Here is a 17138-nt window from a genome sequence, read left to right on the forward strand (position 1 = left end):
TCTTTACTCATTAGTGGCTAAACATGCTCACATTAAAACAGCCTCAGGGGTGAGAACAAAATAAAAACAAGCCCTTTAAAAATTTTAATAGCCTGTACTTCCTTCCAGAAGACAATCAGTTACAGCAGAGAAGGAGAAAATGAAAAAAACAAAAACCTCAGTGTTTTTTTTTTCACACAGCAGGAGACACTGCAAACAGTTATGTATAAAGCTGTAACGTTTCCTCACTAGGAGCAGAGGAGGAAACCTAAAAGGTGGAAATTCTGCCTTGAGAAAACACAATAAAAAAAAAAAAGAAAACACAATATATAGAGTCTTGACCTTAAAAAAAATTGTTAAGAAGTGATTATTTGTTCCCTAAAAGGATTAGCTGCTTTACAAAAGGATTATCTACAGACTTCTAGAAGGCATTAAGCTTAGCCAGTGTATATAAAACCACGATTCAAATTAACATAACTTTTCAGGAATATATTAATATGTAACCACTGGGTTTACCTGGAGACAAAAATAGCCCTTGAGTTCAGCACAAACCAGGCAGCATGAATGCCTGTGTTTGGGGGCTGCCCTTAGCAGCCTCAGCTCTCGTCCTACTTCCTGGCATCCCTCTTACGTGCACTGTCGGTGGTTCAGAGCGCTCCACCCAGTGCAGGATCCTACCTGTGGTCCCACCTCCACTCACCAGCAGCCAAACTCTGGCAGGGAGGTGATGCAGGCTTCAACAATCCATCCTGCCCAGGACTGACTCTTGCGGGCGAGTTGTGTATCCAGGGATGCTCCGGAGCTGCTGGTAGAGGCCACAGCTGCGAGGGCCCAGTGGCAGCAACGTCCAGCAGACCCAACAGCCACGGACCACAGGCCACATCCTCATCAAAACCTCCTGTGGCCTGGCCTGGACTGTGGCTCAGGCTGTGAGCCCCTGGGGTTCCTGCCCCTTTTCTGAAACCGGTTCTCCAGTCTTCCATTTGATTCTAAGGACTACTCAGTAACCTTCTGTCCAGCTGCTTTTCTCAATTCTGTGGCGTACAGCTAAAAGCCACAACTCATACACCCAGGATAATAAACGAAGCAAGGTTCCTCACCAGCACCTACCCTGGGGAAAGGGCTGGTCAGCCTTCCCTGCGTAAGTAGGGCTAACCTGAGTGGCCAGCAGAATACTGCAGAAGAGACCTTGTGACTTCTGAGGCTAAGATGCTGCAACTTCTGCCTTGCTTTCTCTGGGACCACTCTCTCTGGGGGAAGCCAGCTGCCGGTCATAAGGATGCTCACGTTGTCCTATGGATATGTGTCCACGTGGGGAGGCACTGAGGCCTCCTGCCCACAGGCGACATCAGCTTGGCAGCCATGGAATTGGATCAGCCAAGCCTCAGACGTACCGGCTTCAGAAGGTGAGCTGAGACCAAACTGCCGAAGGCCGCCTGTGCTTAGTCCGCAGGACCACCTCTTCGGTGCCTGGGAATGTGCATTTCAAATGCCTCTGCTTAAAGTAGAAATGGTACTGATGGCTGAGGTTTTCTCACTTGGCTCGTTCATTAAAGCAGCTACTTTCCAGCGAGCTCAGCTACAGCTGTACTCGATAACTTGTAGATTTAAAAATTATATATTATCAATAGTTTTTAGGAAAGATGAAAGCACTAAGATATGGGGGTCCGTGCCAATGTTTCCATGTTCTGTAACCAAATGGGACCCTACTGAACACTTCACCCACGTTGCGCTGGTTAATCTTGCAGTTTTTATTGCTTGGGTCATTAACTACCCCCCCCGAACACAGGAAGGGACGTTGGGCAGAGAGGAACATACCGACCGTAGGCCAATGGTGAAATCCTGCTGACAAACATACCTCTGGCCAATCACGCATCTTGAAAACATTCCCTTGTCCTTCCTGATGAAGAAGCAGGCCTGTGGCCCTACAACTCCACCCCATTTCCAGCTCAAACTCCTTCTGGATAAAAACGCTTCAGAGTTAGTTCTCACGTGCTCCTCTAATTTGTTCAGTTTCTCAGAGACACGGTCCACCTCACACCGTGGTTAATTGTATTTTTTATGCATTTTGACACAGCATTTAAACCTCCACCCAAATACTCCTTGTACTCGTCATGGATGTTTTCTAGCTTAAGCCTCCTGCCGGGAAACCGTTCCCTGCCAGCCAGGCCAGACAGTGCAGCGATCGCACGCATTTCATCGGGATCCGCGCTGCTCTTTTAAGGGGCTGAGCTCCCACCGACCAGAAATCAGGCCGCGGGAGATGAGTGCAAGGGAGTGGGCACCCCACCTGAAGGTCAGCTCCAAGCCCGGGTTCATCCAGATCCCACCAGAGGTAACAAGAAGTAACGTATGTGTGGTCTGGACATTGCATTAAAGAATGACTGTGACTCCAATGCTAGGGTATCTTGATAGAATTTTTCCCAAAGTAGAAACTCTCCATGGAGCCCTTAAAACGAACCCAAAATGATTTTCGCATCAGGAGCAGCTGGGCAAAATCATTCTGTTATTTGGTTCTGCCGGGCTTGCAGCACTTAGCCCTGGGCATCTGTGGTTCCTCAGGCCTGAGTCAGGGTCTCTCCTGCAGCCCCTGGGGTGGCCCCTGTTCCCGGAAGCCTGTCCCCCTGGCCTCCTCATGTGATGAGGCCATTGGATCTTTTCATTTTTTGGAGACTGGGCAATAGGAGGGAGGAAACAATGGGCATTTCTTGAACTAGCTTTGCTACTGCTCGTTTCAAAAGAACGGCACACCGGCCACTCTGAAGGTGAAGTGTCAGCTCCCGGGGCCACCGGTCTGGGCAGGCGTGCAGCGGGCGGGAGAGCTGCCAGATGCACGAGGCCACTGCCACTGACATGGCCACTGCCACTGCGGGGCAGGTGTCTGGGGTCAGGGCCCTCACTCCACAGCGCGAGTGGCCCCACCGCGAGAGGGTGAGCTCAGCGGGGTCTGGGGTTCTGGAAGAAGAAGCCCCAGGGGTGGAGCTGAGACTGGGGAAACACAAGAGAGCAGAGTGGGGAAGCGGGGAGCAGAAGGGGAGCCTGGGGGGGACAAGCCTGGCCACAGCCAATGGGTGGCCCTGCCGCCCACTTTGGCCTTAGAGTCCGACCTCCTTTGAATGTTAAGGTTAGAAAGAGAGTCGCAGGAATCTGTATTCACTACAAGATAGACGGGCTCTTTAAAGAGAGGCTGGCAAAATTTCAGTCCCAGGCGGCAGCCACTCAGCCATCAACACCCACGTGGAAATGGGGCCCCTAATGAACACACACTGCTCCGGATCCATGGGGAAGGGAAGTGGGCACAGTCCCTGGCACAGGAGAGCCTCTCAGTCCCACGTGGATGACACCAGGACCTCGGGGCGGCCCCCTCGCCACACACGGTCCCCAGAGCAAGGCTGAGCTGGGCGCCACCAGCCTCTTAGGGGAATCCTGAGGGCAGACAGACAGACAGACATGGAAGCCCAGGCGCCAGGTAGAGGATGCAAGGGCAGGACCTGTGGATTCTGTTCAGCCCTGGAGCCCCAGCACAGAGTAGGTCTCCCGTTCATATGTGCTGAACGGATGACTGAATGGACATATGTACATGACTACAAGTCTCCTGGGGCTTCAGGGCTGCGGGCAGGAGCCTCCACCAGCACCAGCATAATGCTGGGAATCCCACCCTCCACTGTTTATTCCGTTTAGGCCTCGTCTTTCCCAAGCTGTCGTCTTATAAAAAGCAACACTTGAAACTGGCCCCCACTGAGTCCCTAACACCTCGGTCATGGGTTAGTCTATCCAAGAGCTCTCATTTAGGACAGAAGCGGCCCGACTGAAAGGGGAGCAGAGCATGGACGAAGGGGATTCACCGAGGATACAAGTCTCCCTCGGTGCAGGCACTCATGACTGGCCCCCTCCCAACGATGGTTGCATCTCAGTCCTGAGAGCCACGGGTACCAGGTACCATCTCAATCCTGCTGTTGGCCCTGCGAGGAATCGGTGCCTCTTCTCCACCTGCCCAGGCAGCCACGGGGCCGCCTATACCTCCGGGGCCACCCTCTGCCCTCTGTCACTGTGGAGAGTCCTGACCTCGCTCCTGGGACCCTGCAAAAAGCCCCTGACGTCTTCCACCTGGCCACACATCGGGATTCCCTGGGGAGCTCTGTGAAAAATGCAGCTGCCGACCTCACGGCATGCAGGATGCTCTGGGACCTGCCCTCTGGGACTTCCCTGATGCACGGCCCACTGGAGGAGACCACTGAGAGCCCCCCGGGCCCCCAGCCCACCCCTCATCAGCCACCTCCCCTTCCTCAGAAACCCCCTTCACCTCCCCCAGCCCAAGACGGAGCCCAAGTCCCTCCTCTGATTCCAAGACCCTTCCCAGGAGGCCGAGGGGTCCTCACATCTGCTCCCTGAGTGGTCCAGCCTCTTCCCCTCCCCTGAAGGCCCCAGCCACCCCACCCCAAGGTGATCTGGAGGGAGCTGCTCCACCCCCGACCCCTGGCAGGACATGGGGCCCAAGCCTGGACAGTCAGAATAGGGTGAGCCCTGGCCACAGTGCAAGCTTTGGGGACGGCAAGTGGCCGAGGCCTGGCTCATCAGAGCCAAGGAGACCCACCTGGGAGCCTACGGCTGCACCTGCTGGAAAGGCTCTCTCCTGGGGGGATGAGAGGCTGCTGGGGAAAGAGCCTGTCCAGGCGAAGGGGAAAGGACGGCAGACCCTGACGGCAACGCTGAGCCACTGGATCCCGCTCTTCCTGAACCTTCAGTTATGTAAGTCAAGGAGGCCTCTTGTGAACCCGAGTGGAGTGAACCGTGTCTCCACGTCTGACACCCTCAGATCCCTGACAATACACAGCCCGCCTCTTCCAGTCTGCAGGGCGACATCACACCTTCCTCTGCACTGGGGCCCCAGGGAAGGCCAGGGGAGTCGTGGAGGAAGGGTCAGCCCACACCCAGGTACAGACTCTCCAGCAGACCCTCCCACAGACGGGCCTGGGAGGCTACAGCCACGTCAGTAATGGGAGCTGCTTCTTCTGTCCCGCCACCGGGACCCCCACCAACTAGCACCGGTGATCGGAGGGGAGTGTGGTGACCTCAGGGCAGCTGCACACCCACCAGCTCCCTGGGGATACATACCCTGGCTGGGGGTGGGGAACAGAGTGGACCCTCAACCAGACTCAGAGTGGAGGCAGCAAGGGGCTCCTCCCAGAAGGCAGGCCCCCCTCAGGCTCCAGGGGGGCCAAGGGACTCTCCTCATGGGCGCCTAACCGATGTCTCGTATCATTGGCAACAGAGGTCGAGCCCCAGGGTACCAGATACCAATCACGCCACACGTTTCAATGCATATAGTCACCATCAATCAAGCCCATTACATCCACACAGCCAAGCAATTCCCGCCCAACATCGCTCAGGCCATCGGCTCGGAAGTCACTCTGGGAAGCACGGCCATGCTCCCTGCCTGCCGGCTCTGAAAATGGACACAGCACATGGAGCCTGGCTGCTCCAACCTCCAAGCCGGTCACTAAAGAAAGCATAATCTCTGTAAAGCACTTACAGATCACTGCTATACTGACACAAAACAAGACAAGAAAATCCATTACAAAGTAAAATAACGAGGATTGATGTCCTTGATTTCTGCCCGGCCATCTGCCTGCCCATTCAGGATGTGCATTTTACTATAAAAAACAATAAATCATTTGCTAAACAAAAGCATGCCACGTGCAAGAAACACACGTGACTGCCTTCTAAAATACCGGCTGGACGCAGCTGGCCAGGCCGAAACCACACCCAGAGGAACAGGCTGGCGAGAGTCAGGCCAAGCAGACACAGGATGGAGGCCCAGCAGTGAGCCCACAGCCCCTCACATCCAGACTCTGCTAGAGGCTGGAACGTTCAACTCCTGTCAAAACAGACAGATAAGCTAGGCTTTCGTGTGGGGCCTCCACACGAGGGGCCCCTATTTCCCGAAGCCCCAAAACTGAACAGGGGGGTCAGACACAGGAGGGAGGATAAAGGGGTCAGCCCACCAGGGTGGTGAGAACAGGAAAAGGATGCTCGGTTGGACTTGTTCTCAACTTGTCTGTTTTTCTTTTTGCAGACGCCGCCCTGCTCTCATCAGTCCCTGGCCCACCATCTCCTTGAGTCCTAACACCATGCCTTCAATTAAGTTGCAGAGTTCTGATGGATAGATATTTGAAGTTGATGTTGAAATTGTGAAACAATCTGTGACCATTAAGACCACGTTGGGGCTTCCCTGGTGGCGCAGTGGTTGAGAGTCTGCCTGCCAATGCAGGGGACGCGGTGGGTTCGAGCCCTGGTCTGGGAAGATCCCACATGCCGCGGAGCACCTAGGCCCGTGAGCCACAGCTACTGAGCCTGCGCGTCCGGAGCCCATGCTCCGCAACGGGAGAGGCCACAACAGTGAGAGGTCCGCGTACCGCAATGAAGAGTGGCCCCCGTTTGCCGCAACTAGAGAAAGCCCTCGCACAGAAATGAAGACCCAACACAGCCAAATAAATAAATAAATAAATTAATTAATTAAATTTTTTAAAAAAGACCATGTTGGAAGATTTCGGAATGGATGATGAAGGAGAAGATGATCCAGTCCCCTTGCCAAATGTTAAGGCAGCAACATTAAAAAAGGTCATCCAGTGGTGCACCCCCGACAGGGATGGTCCTCCTCTCCTAAGGATGATGAGAACAAAGAAAAGCGAACAGATGACATCCCTGTTCGGGATCAAGAATTCCTGCAAGTTGACCAAGGAACACTTTTTGAGCTTATACTGGCAGCAAACTACTTAGACATCAAAGGTTTGCCTGATGTTACCTGCAAGACTGTGGCTAATATGATCAAGGGAGAAACTCCTGAGGAGATTCGAAAGACATTCAATATCAAAAATGATTTTACTGAAGAAGAGGAAGCCCAGGTACACACAGAGAACCAGTGGTGTGAGGAGAAGTGAAATTTTGTGTCTGATGCTGTAACACTGTAAGGATTGTTCCAAATACTAGTTGCACTGCTTTGTTTATAATTGTTAATATTAGAAAAACGGTCCACAAATGCAGCAGCAAATCAGTTGTATTTTAGCAGAATGTCGTCCTCATTGCATATGTAGTTTCAGTACAGATTCCAAACTTATGGCTCAGTTTCTTCTAGTATGATCAAAAGTTATTTTTTCTTTGCTCTGAATAAAACTGAACTGTGGGTTCTCTATATAAAGTGGCATTTTGGGCTTTCCCTCTTTTTGTAAAGCAATTTCTGCCTAGTTTATTGTCCAGTTAATTTCAGTTTAGTGACTTTTAAAAGTTGGCATTGTAAATAAAACAACTTGCAAAAAATTTTCCGAAATAGAATTAACAACATATTATCTTTATTTATGACTTGGCAACTGGAAAAAGGCTACTTGAGGTAAATGTTATCAGAGTGGGGTTATCAGAATGTCTTCCAGCTTCCTGGAGTCCACTGGTATCGATTAGCCTGTATGTAGCAGGGCTCCCTTAATTAGATCTGAGGACGTGTTTTTGCATTTTTAATCCTCTCAGCTTTGAATATGCTGGCTAGAGGCTCAGTTACTACTCAGTTTGTGGTTTGAGAGGAAATAGAATTAGACAGTTTGCTGGCTTTTCAATTAAAAAAGACACTTGACCCATGTGGTGTGTCATCTTTTTATAAACAGTAATCCTATGTGGGGAAAACCATAAATACTACTTGTGTGTAAAAAAATAATTTAACCTTTAATGTTAACATGTGTGGCGTAACGCAGAAAGCATCAGTCACAAATGCAAGATACTTTCAATAAAAAGTAAGTTACATTAAAAAAAAAAAAAAAGGATGCTCAGTCCTGGTCAGGACATGGTACCAGGAACAGGCATTGTGACCCCGGCAAGTCTCAGGCTGCTCACCTAGGGCAGGCATTGTCCTCAGACTCTAAACAGGGAGCTCACACAGTTCCCCAAACTTCTCAAAGAGAAAATGTCTAAAGCAAAAAGGTAGACTTGGCTTTGGTATTTATTCATTTATTTTCTTTTCCATTACAGTTTATCCCAGCAGATATATATATATATATATATATATATATATATATTTTTTTTTTTTTAAAAAAGATGTTGGGGGTAGGAGTTTATTAATTAATTTATTTATTTTTGCTGTGTTGGGTCTTCATTTCTGTGCGAGGGCTTTCTCTAGTTGTGGCAAGCGGGGGCCACTCTTCATCGCAGTGCGCGGGCCTCTCACTATCGTGGCCTCTCCTGTTGCGGAGCACAGGTTCCAGACGCGCAGGCTCAGTAGTTGTGGCGCACGGGCCCAGTTGCTCCGTGGCATGTGGGATCCTCCCAGACCAGGGCTCAAACCCACGTCCCCCGCATCAGCAGGCTGACTCTCAACCACTGTGCCACCAGGGAAGCAGATATCTCAGGATATTGAATATGGTTCCCTGTGCTATACAGTAGGACCTTGTTGTTTATCCATTCTATATATAATAGTTTGCATCTGTTAATCCCAAACTCCCAATCCATCCCTCCCACACACCCCCTCACCCTTGGCAACCAGTCTGTTCTCTATGTCTGTGAGTCTGTTTCTGTTTCGTGGATAAGTTCATTTGTGTCATATTTTAGATGCCACACATAAGTGATATCAGATGATATTTGTCTTTCTCTTTCTGACTTACTTCGCTTAGTATGATAATCTCTAGGTCCATCCATGTAGCTGCAAATGACATTATTTCACAGAATTGGCTTTGGTTTTTGGTAAACTGAAGGACTTATACGGAAAACGTATTTCTAGTTACTTAAAAACAAACGAGGGGGCTTCCCTGGTGGCGCAGTGGTTGAGAGTCCACCTGCCGATGCAGGGGACACGGGTTCGTGCCCCGGTCTGGGAGGATCCCACATGCCGCGGAGCAGCTGGGCCCGTGAGCCATGGCCACTGAGCCTGCGTGTCCGGAGTCTGTGCTCCGCAACGGGAGAGGCCACAACAGTGAGAGGCCCGCGTACCGCAAAAAAAAACAAATGAGGAAGGTTATTGAGAAAATAACTAGAAATGAGTAAAAGTGTTTTCTTTTTTATTTGATGAAAATCAGTGGGAAGGGTGCCTCTTTAGAGTGCAGTGAATTCAGTTTCCTGAGCACAAAACCGTGGTTTCATTGAGCCAGGTCGTATGTCCATCCCGGGCACTGTTCTGCACACAAAGGTACCTGGACCTGGCTCCATTTGTAAAATGAAGGGAGAAAATGAATTTTTTTTTTTTTGGCCGCATGGCATGCGGATTTTAGTTCCCCGACCAGGGATCGAACACGCACCCCCTGCAGTGGAAGCGCAGAGTCTTAACCACTGGACCGCCAGGGAAGTCCTGAGAAAATGAATTTTTAATGCAATGCAATTGTGGGCCTCACCATCATTCCTGACCTCCATGACTTTGAAGGGTGTTTTACAGCCCAGGGAGCCCTCAGGAAAGCTCCCCTTCCCTGGCATGGAAGACAGAACTTGAGTTTCCCAGTTGGGCCAGTTCGTGGAAATCTACAGGGAAGGTTCTTACTCCGGCTGGCTAAGAAATCGGCAAAGGCACTCAACCTCTGTCAGAAGCTCCTCCTCGGGGGCAGCCGGCCTTCTTCGCTCTTTTAAGTGTGGGTCTTTCCTCTCTTTCTGCCAGAGGGACAACTGCCAGGATGCTGACCAGCTGGGGCAGGCCAGCTGCATTAAGCATCCCTCAGATTTGGTTTGCGTAAGTGACCATGATTCTCTGAGCCTCTCCCCCAGCTGCTGTGCTCCACTCCTTTAATAAACGTCATTGCTTCAAATCTGGCTTTTCTCCACTTAAAAAGGAAACTTAAAATGTGATACAGCAAGCTAGACTGAGGTCTGCAAGGCAAGAGTCCTGGGTGCAGGAGAGAGTGGGGTGACTCCCAGTCTATACCTGTCAGAGGCGAATGGTGGCCACATGCAGGTTCATGAGCCCTTCCTACCACAATTCCTCTGAGCCGGCATCTCTGATGACAACAGCCACCATTAAATGACCTATTTCATGTTATTTTATTAGGAATACTGTCCAATCCCCCGTGTACAATGTACACTGTAACCAAATTTCTCATAAAAAGAAAGATAAACAGTTAGCAGGGTGATGCACAAACATTGTCGTTACCAGTTTCAAGATGAAAAACTGTCCTCAAGCCTCGCTGGGCAGACTCCGTAGTAGAATCACCTGCCTCCAGTCACCAAATTCCTTGGCTCCCCGCCAAAGGCACCTCCAACTCAGCCTACAATCTGGTCTTATCATCATCCCTTAATCTTGCATCTGGCCCAGGTGCAAAGCAGTCTTCCTAGCCAAAAATGTCAGGGCCTTGGTCAGGCAAGACTCATGAAACTGTAAAAACAAACTGTAGACACATGCATTTTTCTGCAGGATGAGTCTATAGTCTTCCTCAGAATCTCAAAGGAGGACATAAGCTTAAACAGGTTAAGAACTGCTGGGCCATCACACAGAACTCAGACTCTTAGAAGTGTCTGGAGAATCCCAAGCTTTTCCATCTGTCTTGTCCCAGTCTCATCATCCCTGGGCTTTAGCCGCACTCAGATACCCACTGTTCCTCAGATAGGTCACGCTACTTTTCATCGCTGGGCAAGCACACGGAGGCCCCTCTGTCTGGACTGTTCTAGCCCTGTTGGCTGCCAAGAAAACATCCTTGAAAATGAAGCCTGCTCTATTTGGTGAAGCCCTTCCAGGAGCCCACTTCAAAAGCCCGTCTTGACAGCTCTGTTCCACCTCTGCATCCACCTTTACTTATATATGCCCTGGAAATGATGGATTTTGCCCGCCTATGGGTGTGGGGCACCCACAGGACAGGCACTGTGACTTTTCTGTAACACCAGTGTTAAGTCCAGTGCAAGTACATCGTAGATACTCAATAAATGCTTAAATCCCCATTTGTCCCTTCTATGCGACCTTACAGACTCTTTTAAATACTACCCACGTTTGATGAAAACCAAGAAATATCCTTTGAAAGAATGTCACTGGCTGGCTAAGAATAGGCCTAGCTTGGCCCAATTCTGTGGAAAATTATTAAATTTCTGGCTCTTGCATTTTTATATTATGTTGGGCCAAAATCAGGACTTTGCTCAAAGGAATTTAAATGAGCAGACTGATACCATCTCCAGTAGATGACTGAACTTTAGCTGATGTTCGCAACACTGGCGGAAAGTAATTTATTGAATTACCGATGCACTTAATGAGGTGCTGCCAGAAGCTCAGGGGGAGACAGTGCTGAGCCAACTGTATTTGAACCTGAAGGACGGGTGACTGCTTCAAAGCGTTTCGGTGTCCGGGACTTAAATGCTCGGCCGCTTATAAAACTAAGGCCACTTTCAGAGCCAGAAAAACCACCTACTGAAGAAAAGCGTTCATTACAAGGAATACCTTTACTAGTAACCAGGCAGGTTTTGAGCTGGCTTGAAATAACGCCGTTGCAAAGGAGAGTTTCTTTTGATTAGCCAAGGTCACAGTGCAACTAAGATGGGTTTATTTTTTACATGTTTAAGAAGCTAAAGTGTTTTAATCTCTTTGAAAGAGCGTTTATGTGTTTTCTAGTCATTAAAGCAAGTGCCCTAAGGCAACATTTTGTGAGCCCAGACTGAGTCACTGTAAATCCCTGAATGTCATAAAAGGATACACATACCCTGACTTTTTGTTAACTCATACTGACTCCCTACCCCTGTTCCCCTGGAATTGTTGAGAGAGCTTCTGCTTCTGAGATGCAGTATGTTTGGAGGTGACAGGTCACCCCCTTGCTCTCTGAAATCGTCTCAGGCTATGCCTTGGTTCTTAACTCTTGCCTACATGTACTAGGATCCAGGGCTCCCATTCTGGAACGAAAAATCTGGAGGCCTCCTCAGAGGACAGTCATGAGAAGATAAAAAGCTTAGTATCTCAGGCTTCCCTGGTGGCGCAGTGGTTGAGAGTCCGCCTGCCGATGCAGGGGACACGGGTTCGTGCCCCGGTCCGGGAGAAACCCACATGCCGCGGAGCGGCTGGGCCCGTGAGCCATGGCCGCTGAGCCTGCGCGTCCAGAGCCTGTGCTCCGCAACGACGGGAGAGGCCACAACAGTGAGAGGCCCGCATGCCGGGGGTGGGGGGGGAGCTTAACATCTTGAGAGTCTCCCTGTTTTGTAACAAGTGGATTAGTTTAAAATGGCTAAGAGCAGGCCAGCCCTGGGAAAAATTGCGACGTAAGAAAAACTGACCACTGGTGTCCTCAAAGCCCTCAAAGCCCCTCCTGAGCCATATTTCAAACGACCAGAGAAAAGCTTTATCCTGTGACAAGAATCCAGCCAGACTGGTGAGTGAGGGAGGGGAGGCCCCAGGGCTGTGACATCAAATCATGTAAGTGGGTGTCCCCCTTTGAGGGCAGCCTTTTGAACAAGAGAGGAAGAAAGGGAGGCCGGAGCTCCCACGGTTTAATGGGGTACCTGCTGGGACAGGAGCTGGCACTGGCTGGGCTCTGCCCCAGCGGGCTCCCACCCCCGGCACTCGTGCATATTGACAAAGGAGTCAAGGCCAAGTCTGCTGAACTCAGCCAAGCAGACCCACGGAAGCCCCATCCCTGGGACACAGCCTGTAAACGCCAAGTCCTTTTGGGGTCAGAAACAAAATAACAAGGCTGAGTACAAAGGTCACTCAGAATAACACATGGTAACCAAGGAGCTGGGCGACAGGACATTCAAAAATCTTAGCTGAGAAGAAAAATGGAAGTAATTTGCTCCCTAGTACAAAAATCCTTGACTAATGTTCAGCTGGAAACGACCAAATAGATTTAAAGGACATTAATAACCAAAAACGCCTGTGTTTACAGAATGGAAATGGAGTGACTTGCTTTGAGGACAAAGCAAGTATAGCTGAGCAGAAATCAGAGCTCAGATCGTCTCGAGCCTTTGATGCCAGTCCCATCGCCCCTGGACTCCTGGACACGATAGCAGTACCAGTGACCGTCTGGTAAGCAGGAGGCCATGCTCTCTATACGTGACCTCAATCCATCCACATAACAACCCTGTTTGGAAAGTGTCATTGTCCCCATCAGAAAGAGGAGGGATCACACTGGGAGATAGTAAGTCACTTGCCCAGAGCCTCAGTGTCAAGAGCCCCAGCCTGACCCCATCCCTCTGCTCCAAAGCCTGTGCTCTGAGTCCTGGGCTGGGCACCTGCCAGTGAAAAGCAAAGCCCAGGGCTTAGATCCACTGCTGGTTCTCAGACAGAGTAAAATCACTGCTGGGGGAGCCCAGCATACAGCCTCCTCCACTGCCCGGGACGGCTCACACTCGAGTCTGTCACTTCCTCCCCTCCCTCCACTGCTCCACTTTCCACTTCTCTTGGAAGCCTGGATGCCCTGTGAGCTCCAGGCACCTGGCGAGCAACCCAGCATCCCTGGAGAGGATGACGCAGCCAGTGCACCTGCCGGGGAGCATGGCTGAACGCTGAACACTCATTCCGGCATGAGCCTTTCTGCCAGATCATATTTAGCGTTGCTGGAACCCAGGCTTGGGGTGCAGACAAGTTTTCCTATCAATTCTTCATTCCCCACCCAATAAACAGAAGAGCGAAACACCTGCCCAAAACGCTTCAGGTTTTTAGCACATAACCAAGGATCATTTTTTTCCTTCAAACTCTCCTCTGTCCCCTGCTGGAGTTTATATTTGTTTCAGGGAGAAAGAAAACGTTGTCACCTTTTTGGATCTCTCATCCAATATACTCTTGATTATATCTGAAACCTATTTAAAAGCACACATTAAAAATATATATATTTACTTACTTCTTATTTCGCTGGGAATCAATATAAAAGGGTATGTTTGTTTTTCTGAAAGATATTGCTAAAATTTTTTTATTTCGTAAGCTTTGACAACTCCTTTGAAGTATTTGCACAGCTGAAAGAAAGACATCAGGCTCACATTTCTGGCTCTGGGCCGGGAGCCGTGTGAGTTCAAAGAGGCTGCGAACCACATCAAAACTCCCCAGGTAGAACACCTGGGGCGGCCCTTGATGGACAAGGTTTGGAGAACAGCAGCCAGACTGAGAGAAGAAAAGAAAGCCAGTTTCGTAATCCCCAGACTAGGGGTCTCCCAGCCTGAATCCGGCAGACGCTCCCCCAGCCCCACAACTGTACACCTGCATATCTGTCGGAGGATTTAGTAAAACTCAAGGAAACCCGTTTTCCTCCGGTGCAGCTGATCTAAAACTCCAACCATCTAGAGTGTTATCCAGCACTCTGCTTTTGGAGAAAAACCCAAGTGACGCAACAGTGAGAAGCGAACTCTCCAAAAAAAGCCTTTCGGTATGTCTGGGGTCAGCATGTAAAACTAACACCATGCTGAACATACCCATGAGCCTAATCCTACTCTGGGTAGATCTGGTACCCAGCGCTGAGAGGATGTAGCCACTGAGATGAACCGGGAACGGGAGGCCGCCCAGCTGTGGATGCAGCCGGGCGTGCGGTCGGCGGCAGCACCGCCCGGACCAGCGTGGATGGGTGAAATCGATCAGCACACTGGGGTTAGGAGGGGCTCAGAGATGGCCCGGTGCCACACGTCTCTCTTTGGAGGTAAGAAAAGTGAAGTTCTGAGGGTTTGGGGGGCAGTTTTCTAGTCTAGAAGCCATTCTCTTGACCCTGGGGCCACGCTGGTTCTAGACACACCACTTCTCGATGCCGGGTTTGGCTCACTTGCGTCTGGCACACAGCCTGGTTTAATCCAGCCCGTGCACCCAGGCTAATGCACATAAAACACTGCACCTCCGCCTACCAGATCATTCGCACAATGAAGAGTCAATGGCGTGTGTTAAAGAATAGATTTGTTCATGGAGCACAGATTAAAATACTTAATCATGCAAATTTTACATCATCTTTCAAATTATCACGCAAAAAAATAAAGTTAACTGGCATGTCCCACCGTATTGATTTGATCTAGCACTGTGGAAGGCACACAAAAGGTATCTACCTACTCATGTGGACTCTGAGTTTGTTCATTTATTCATTCAAACATCACTGTTTCTTACTGCATGCAATACACAGCCTCGGGTATTGGAGGGGACTAATAACCACAGTTTACGGAGTGCCAGCCATGTGCCTGGTTCTTTATATGCATCAACTGTCACTCTCAGAACAGTCCTGTGAAGTAGAGATTATCACTCCCATTCTAGAGGAGAGAACACTGAGGCATGAATCTTGAATAACTCAGCCAGGGTCATACCAGGACCAGGATTTGAATCCATACCTGAACCCAAAGTCCAGGCTCTCAGAGACATACCTTCCACCCTGAAAACACAAATGACCTGGTAGAGGAGATAAACAAGTCAACTGGAAATCAAAACAGATTCTCATAGCTGCTTCAGGACAGGTAACCTTCTACAGAACTAAAAGGAAGAGAGATATCTCTTATGGAGAGAGGTTAGGAAGGCTTTGTGGAGACAGGCATCCGTGGGCCTTGAGGTATGAGTAGGAGACCCGAAGATGGAGATAAAGGGGAAGGAGATTCAGAGTAGGGGACTGAGCAGGCTCCATCTCTGAGAATCTGGCAAGCATAGCAGTGCCTTCAGGGAACACACAGCCATTGGTTCACTAGGAGATGGCACGCCAAGAGAAGTGCTGAAGGCGATCTTGGAACACGCAGTCTCTTCCTAGTGATAATCAAATATTAAGAAGGCCAGTCTTTATCCTAATGGATATATTTGTTCTTGTTTTGACAGCAGAACCTCTGTAAGTGTAACTCAAACATTATAAACGAAAAAGACATGTCAAATAAAGGAACGGAGGACGGCATCCATGGGGCTCCTGACTGATCTCCAACCCGCCTCCTTGGGAGGTCATCTGGGGTCACTCTGGTCCAGGTCAGACAGTCATTTTAGCAAGTATGTCGGGCATCTCCAGAAACACTGTCAATGTGGTTCCCTAGACAGACCTCTCTTATCTCTCCAGGATCCAGTTCAATCACATTAAAAAAAAAAAAAAAAAAAAGAGTGGTTGCCTATCAACCACAACAGACATCCCCTAAAAAGACACAAACTCCCCACATCTGCAGATGTGCCCCTAAAACGTTTCAATCGTCCAGTGATGGTTTTCAGAGCCTCCTGTCAGGTACCTGCCTGGCTGGGCACGGAGGACACAGTATGGTCCTCAGGGAAATGACAATCCAGCACGTTCTTCCACAGCAGGGTGGAGGCTGGTGTGATTAGACGGATAAAGAAAACATTAGGAAAGTGTTGGGCTGGGTCAGGGGAGTTCACAAGTTTGATTTGGGACATGTTGAGTTGGGGGCGTTTGACATCCCAGAGGAAAGGGAGAGTGGGCACCTGAGCCTGGGAATCGCAGAGGACTGGTCTGGGCTAGGATGTGCCTCTGACCTGGAAGGAGGGAGTTTTGCTAAAAGAGGGATGGCTTGGACTGGGATGACGGCAGCAAAAGGAGAGACAAGTGGACCAATGGGGGCACAGTTCAAAGGAGACCCACCTTCACATTCCAGCTTCATTGCTAACCAACCATCAACTGCTGTCAACTCCTCACACATCCACCTTCAATACGCCCCCTCTGCGGACCCCGGACCCCCATCCTACGGCTGCTGCAGCCACTCTCAGGGGTTGATGATTTGCTCACACACACGTCCCTGGACGGGAAGGGGTAAAGCACGAGGACACAGAGCTCCGGGAGGCTTCTGCAGGCTTCCTTGGAGGCACTGTCCCTGGCCATCTCGGGGCCAGGTGTCCCTCCACAGAAGTGAGAAGTGGCCCCCGTGCAGGGATTGTGGACCTGACCACAATGCTTCACATTCCCTCTGTGCCTCCACAGGGGTCCCGGGAGGCATCACAGTGACAGTAACATGAACTTCCTCAACCACTGCCCACAACTCACTTGGCTGGGGGCGCTAAGTAGGTATGGCTTTAAATCTAAAACCATCTGGATTCATCTGGCCTTCTACAGGGACAAATCTAGCTCTTAAGTCTCGCTGACACATGGAAAGTCTGGGGATTCTGTGGGGAGGGGAGGGGCAGTTGCTGGTTCACAGGCATCACTAACACCAATGAACAAAGACCTCAGCCCCTGAGATCATGGTCAGAGGCAGTGTCACATTGGGGAAGGGCCTGTTTCATGTCACCACCTGGCCCTTTGCTCCCCGAAGGCTTAGAGCCTGTGCTCAGAAAGCCCAGACCT

The 17138-nt window shown here is 50.1% G+C and overlaps 1 pseudogene; it reads left to right on the forward strand.

The window, feature by feature from the left end:
- Nucleotides 1-6110: 6110 nt before the first annotated feature.
- Nucleotides 6111-6920, forward strand: LOC136136410 (S-phase kinase-associated protein 1-like; annotated as a pseudogene).
- Nucleotides 6921-17138: the final 10218 nt, after the last annotated feature.

This window comes from Phocoena phocoena, chromosome 16 (genome assembly GCF_963924675.1).
Source record: "Phocoena phocoena chromosome 16, mPhoPho1.1, whole genome shotgun sequence".
NCBI lineage: Eukaryota > Metazoa > Chordata > Mammalia > Artiodactyla > Phocoenidae > Phocoena > Phocoena phocoena.